Below are 6274 nucleotides of genomic sequence, written 5' to 3' on the forward strand. Positions count from 1 at the left end.
CGATTCTCATTGTGATATGAAATGCTGCTGTTTAATCCGTGTGCAATGCTATTATTTGCTGCGGGACTTTTCCCAACTCTGTCAAAACATGGTATTATCTGAGTTGTTAGAAACCCTAAAGAAGAAGATTATTAAGCAGGTAGCAGGGTGGTTAACGACAAAATAAACTGTAATGAAAGTAACATCCCTCAAAGTAACCTTAGCCCTGTTACTGTATGTTGCTGTGTCTGTCTGATTTGTACATGTTCACGCATTTGTAACAAACTCTTTTTGCTCTCTCCATTTATTAATTTAATTAATTAATATTTTAATTATTTTTATTTTATTTATTTTAATTTTAATGTATTTTAGATGTGATTTTAAGTTTATTTTTGGCATTTATTCTTATTCTGATACACTTGTAGCACTTTGGTCAACTTCGTTGTGTTAGAACTTAAGTGTGTTATAAATAAAGTTGCCATTGCCATAATTTCAGTTTGACCTATAAAATATATTTACATAACTATACATAACATACATAACAATACTTAAAATACATATTACTCACAGGAAATAAAACTAAGTATGATTTTAAGAAAGAACAATACACAAATTTAACTCACGAATTCATTTAACCCTGCTGAAAAAACCAGCACAGACTAGCACAGAACGGTATGATGCATGCTACTTATACCAGTATATGTTGTGTTTGGTGCTGGTGGACCAGCATCATTAATGAAATACTGCTGGTGGACCGACTTCATGTGCAGGCAGATCAGCATAGCTATGCTGGTCCACCACATATACCAGCACCAAACAGCACTAACCAGAACAGACCAGCATGGAAACCATGCTGGTCTATGCAATTTTTTTCAGCAGGGAAGTACGCATATTTTGTACCTCTTTTGTGGTGTAAAGGTTAACATGCACTGTAATTTCTTGTTAACAATGCAAATGCACATAAAATAAATAAGCATTTGCGCTGATACTACAAGACATTGCTGCACGTATTGCTTTTTTCACCAAGTGAATAATTGCAAACCAGTTGTCAATCATTGATCATTCTTCCATATTTCCATTTAGTAGTATGTATATATTATCTGAGGATGTTTATAGGCTACAATTAAGTCACTTCCTGTGTCCCTTAGCACGCCCTGAATTGGCTGTTGTTGCTCACTTGTGCCTACCCTGTAATAATCCTTTTAAAGCATCAAACGGATGCAGATTGCGGTCTTATGTACATGATGCTTGCGTCTCATTCATTATGGGAGCTGAAACCATAAAATGCATTATTGATTAGACTGTCCAATTTGCATTAGGAAATAATCTATAATACATTTTTTGTTTTATGATTTCAGCAGTATGGAAAACATTATAGAGACATTGTCTTGCAAAGCAGATGGATAGAAATATGAAAACAGTCAAATTTTATGTGTTCTTTTACTTAATAAATTAATCAAGAACTAGAACATGATTATCGGAAAAGAGATCTGTAAAATTTTACTTGACCTTTTTAAACACCAGTTACTCCATTTCTGTCTGACTCTTGTGTTCAATAATCCGACCCTTTCCTTTGTCTGTCATTATCCTGATGCAACAACCCAGCTAGCTTGCTCCTGCATTCTGTTAATTAGCTTCATCCATGAAAACATACACTGGCTGAAATCTGATTGCATTGGTAAAACTGAGCGGAATGGCTTAAAAAAAAGTAACCAAGGAAAGTCACTTTGGACAGATGTCTGTAAATGGATCATGTTTATTTGGGCAAACTTCAAAAGAACCTTTAGAAGAATTTGACAGTTACTCATTACTATCTAGCCCAATGCAGTGCAGAAGGACAGGACACCGATAATATGAAATGTGTCACTATCAACAGAGATACAGCAGAATACGGTGACAGTGAGGCTTAACAGTGAGAAATAAAGTTGAGATACAGAGATGATGAGACAGCATGCCAATAAAAGGAAAAGAAAATCTGATAAATAAGTGACACGCGCACAGCTGGGCTTAAATCTGAGCCTTAGCACCCAGACGCCTGCTTCACAGAGCCCCAGGACTGCTTCGGCCGGCTTGGTGGGGTGACCTATTTCCAGGCTTACAGAGTCGGCACTGCATACGAAGAGGTACATGAGAATCAATTTCCATCATCCACGAGGTTATTTTAGACAGTAATGAGAACATGTTTTCAACTGAAAGAAATTATTAATAATTTAGCGAGTTGTCACTGGTGGGTCATTCTCAAATGTCATTCACAATTTCAACCAGTTTTCCAATACTGATTATGTTTCTAGTAAATGACATTGGCACCACAATCATTGGACAGAAGGAAAAAAATACTTAAACCCCCCACCTGCATGCGCGCGCACACACACACACACACACACACACACACAGACCTATATGTGTCCAGATCCATAATGGAGCTCAAAAGTTAACAGGTACTTACGACTCTTTTTTCCTGACAAAAATGTAACCTCATGTTGCCTTCTTAAAACCTTATGCATTTTACGCAAACAACAAGAACTTATTGCATCAAATAATAATACTTGAGGGCAATAATTACTGTAATGAGTTAGCAGATAGTAGATATCACTTTACTGCTGAGGTCTGAGGTGGCTATTACAGGACTAAACTTGTTACATAAGCCTGTTTAAGTACACATTTCCAGTTTAATTAATCCAAGCTGTTTGTACAATGGTCTGGCTCCTCTCCAAGGTATCTACCAGAGATTCGAATCCAACGTGCTGCACACCTAAACATACAAGAGAATAAGAATTCATAACAACTTCATTTTCACACAATAATAAAAGCCAAGAACCAAGCATCTGCAACTCCCCATAAAAAAACATGATCAAGGTGTGAAGACGTCAATTTTAAATCATCTGAATTATTCTTTCAGTGGCATGTATTTTGTCCAATGTATTTATTAACAATATAAAGAATATTTAGCCCTGTATTCCCAAACAATGTTTATCCATATTGAAATACTCTACGGTTCAAAAAATCCATTTCCAGTAATCATAGTGTAATTCACAAAGTAAGGGGCAAGAGTTGACTTTACAGTACAGGGACACAGTGATAAGTTAACGGGCCGTGACGATACAGATTTAAGTATCGCTAACAAAAGCACAAACTGAAACTACCATTTAATTTCTCCTTGGTACAAATTCTCCATCATCCTCTGAGGATGTTAGGAGAAATAAGTGCTACTTTTTGAAGAGAAATAATTTTCTCTCTGCAGAATAAGTGATTTTTCACAGTTCAAGAAGAATGTATGATTTTAGAACTACATTTTAATTACCTGTCAGCCATTAACTTCAAAGTACCACTGGGTTCCAGAACTTCTCTGAATGTGTTAGCCATGGAGCCTGATGTAGTCATTAAGAGCATGCTCTACTTCCTATTCTACTGGCATTCACGTTATGCCTATCACACAGTCCAGTGTTTTTTTTTTTTCTTAACTTGACTGGATTAATGAAAAATCCAACAATAAGTGTCAATGAATCGTTTTTGGGTGCATCCAAGTCGCAGAGCTAAAAACGATTACAGCGGGATTCTTAGGAGGTAAAACTTCCCAGTTAAACCATAGAGGGAACCTGAAAATGGAGTTCCTAAGACACACTGTGTCAACCAGGGATGTTCATAAGTTCAAATCAAGTCTCAAGTCTCTCATGCTTGTACTGAGCACTCTCTCATTTGCAACATGGCATTCAATCTACTTATAATACTGCATTGGTATAAGTAAACAATTCAAAATACGTACTCCATCATCGTCACTCCATTGTCTATTAGTATATAGTATCGGCATTGCTCAGTAGTTTGGTATATGATCAAGTTATCATCGGGGACAAAATTGCTCTTTTCATGTTGCAGGTTTGACCATTTTTAAGGTGAAATCGTTAAAAATAGAAAACTCAATATCCATTGAAATTATTTTCCGACTGAAATAAGGTACAAATGATAATATTGTTTAACGTTTCGTAACGGCTGCCATGTGAGATGCTGTACCCCTGTATCCACGGGTGACGTCCCGAGACCTACCGCGGATGTCTGAAACCGTGGATAATTGCGAACCATCTGCAGGCCCCAAATATAACTGGATTTCCGTGTAGATACTTATGGTAAAGTTTAATTGATAAATGACACACAGTAAGACATTACCAACATTAAATACAGTAATAACAAAGTACATCATTCATTATTATACAGTACCGTATATGAATAATAATGCTCTCTCTCTCTCTCTCTCTCTCTCTCTAATGAAAGGGATTCTGACGTTTTGGCCTTAATCTCAAGAGATGATAAAATAAAGAAAAATCTTCATATATCAAATGATGATGGAGCAATGAAAACCATGTTTTTTATACTCCTCAATCAACAAAAGAACAATGACAAAACATAGGCTACTGTTACACATTTTACAATGAAATATATGGCATCATGTACCTGTACATAACCTGTAACGAGAACAATTTATCTGTTTAAAAAAGTCTTAGCCTTTTGTGGGTCCTCGCTGGTTTACAGTCTGTCCTCGCTTAGCAGGTGGTTTGAAGCATATGAACCATTTCTGGAATTTAAAAAGTACATTTTCAGAATGTGGTAAAGTGTGGACAACTGAAACCATGAATGTGGGGGTCCCACCATATAGCAAGGCACCCACCTCTTAAAAAATACTCACACTGCTATTTGTACCTGCATAAGGGTCCAGCGATCAAAATCCATAATCCTTCTTTATCCACAAAATATGCTAAACTGGGCAAACATTACAAAAAACTAGAGCTACATAATATTCCATTAACACCTCGCAGTTTAGGGACAGAACTCGAAGTGGAGTGGGGGTAAGAGGGGCAAAAAGGGGTCAATATGAACAAACGTCTAATGTTTTTCATTTATTTCAGTGATTTTATGAGGGAGATAATGGATAATGGAAAAAAAGCATGTTTTTGTTTGAGCGCCGTTTACAAACACAGCACCTAAAAACCACAACTAAAAAGAAGACATTTTACTGCGTTGGGGTTGTTAGCCATCCTGCACTTTTGGAATATAAATGACCATAAAACAATAATTTTAAGCTATTTTTCTTGAGTCCCAAATCTCAAGTCTGAGTCGAGTCTATGTCCTTTGAGGACGAATTCTGAGTCAAGTTTCATACATGCGACTTAAGTGCGACTAGAGTCCAAGTTAGAAACTCTAGTCCCCATCTCTGGCGTCAAATAATTGTGAAAGAAAGTTCACCATAAAATGACAGATTTTTTTGGTAACACTTTACTTGAGGGGCCATTTTCATTTCTCATCAATCATAATGGTCCGTGTAGGCCTATATCATGCAGTTCCTATATCTGTTCATGATTTGTACTTTAGTAGTAACTGAGTTACCAAGTTACTTGTGTCCCCTCAAGTAAAGTGTTACTGACGTTTTATAAATGATTTACTGGTTCTGCTTGGATGATGAAACCTATTGCTTATTTAAGGCCTGTATCTCACTGGCAATTTGACAAAAATATATTATAGTTTGCAGGATTGTTAGTTTTGGCTACAACTGAACACCGCATAAATATGTGGCAGGCAAGGCTTGAGGCCACATGATACCAAGAAATTAGATTACTTGGAGAATGTCTACAGTCACAAAAGGTGTCTGGGCAGTAAAGCTCAGATTTAAGCACATGTCACTTATTTATCAGATTCCTTTTCCTTTTATTGGCATCCTGTCTCATCATCTCTGCATCTCAACCTTGTTACTTCTTACAGTTAATCTGAAGTTTCCTTGTAAGATACAGATATACCTGAAGCATAACAAAAGCCTGTCGTTTCCTTATGATCTGACCTTGGGAGGACAGCATTCTTACACACATGAACCCAGGGGCGCCGTAAGGGGGAGGAAAGCTAGGACGATTCCAAGGGCCCCTGAGTGACAGGGGCCCTACAAAATTAGGAAAATAACTGGATTGGTTTGGACTGGGGGGCCTAATATGATATGCTTTCATGGGGCCCAAAATCTCTAGCAACGCCCCTGCATGAACCATTCAATCTGTTTTCACACAAGCTTTTTTGCATTCATAACAAAGAACTGCAGAGGGAAAACGGGATGTGATATGTCGTGAAGACAGAGAGTAAAGCTCTCGTGCCTCTGCATGAATAAGGGTGAACCTTCCGTTTCCCAAACTGCATTCTACAGCTACTGGAGACTTTATTCTCATAGAGCTAAAAAATGTCTGCTTGCAGCTATGTTCATATTAACACTTTTCAATTTTTATTTTTTTAAACGGTATAAAGCCATAGATACCATGCAGTGCAG

The sequence above is a fragment of the Paramormyrops kingsleyae genome, chromosome 20, assembly GCF_048594095.1.
Source record: "Paramormyrops kingsleyae isolate MSU_618 chromosome 20, PKINGS_0.4, whole genome shotgun sequence".
In the NCBI taxonomy this organism is placed as follows: Eukaryota; Metazoa; Chordata; class Actinopteri; order Osteoglossiformes; family Mormyridae; genus Paramormyrops; species Paramormyrops kingsleyae.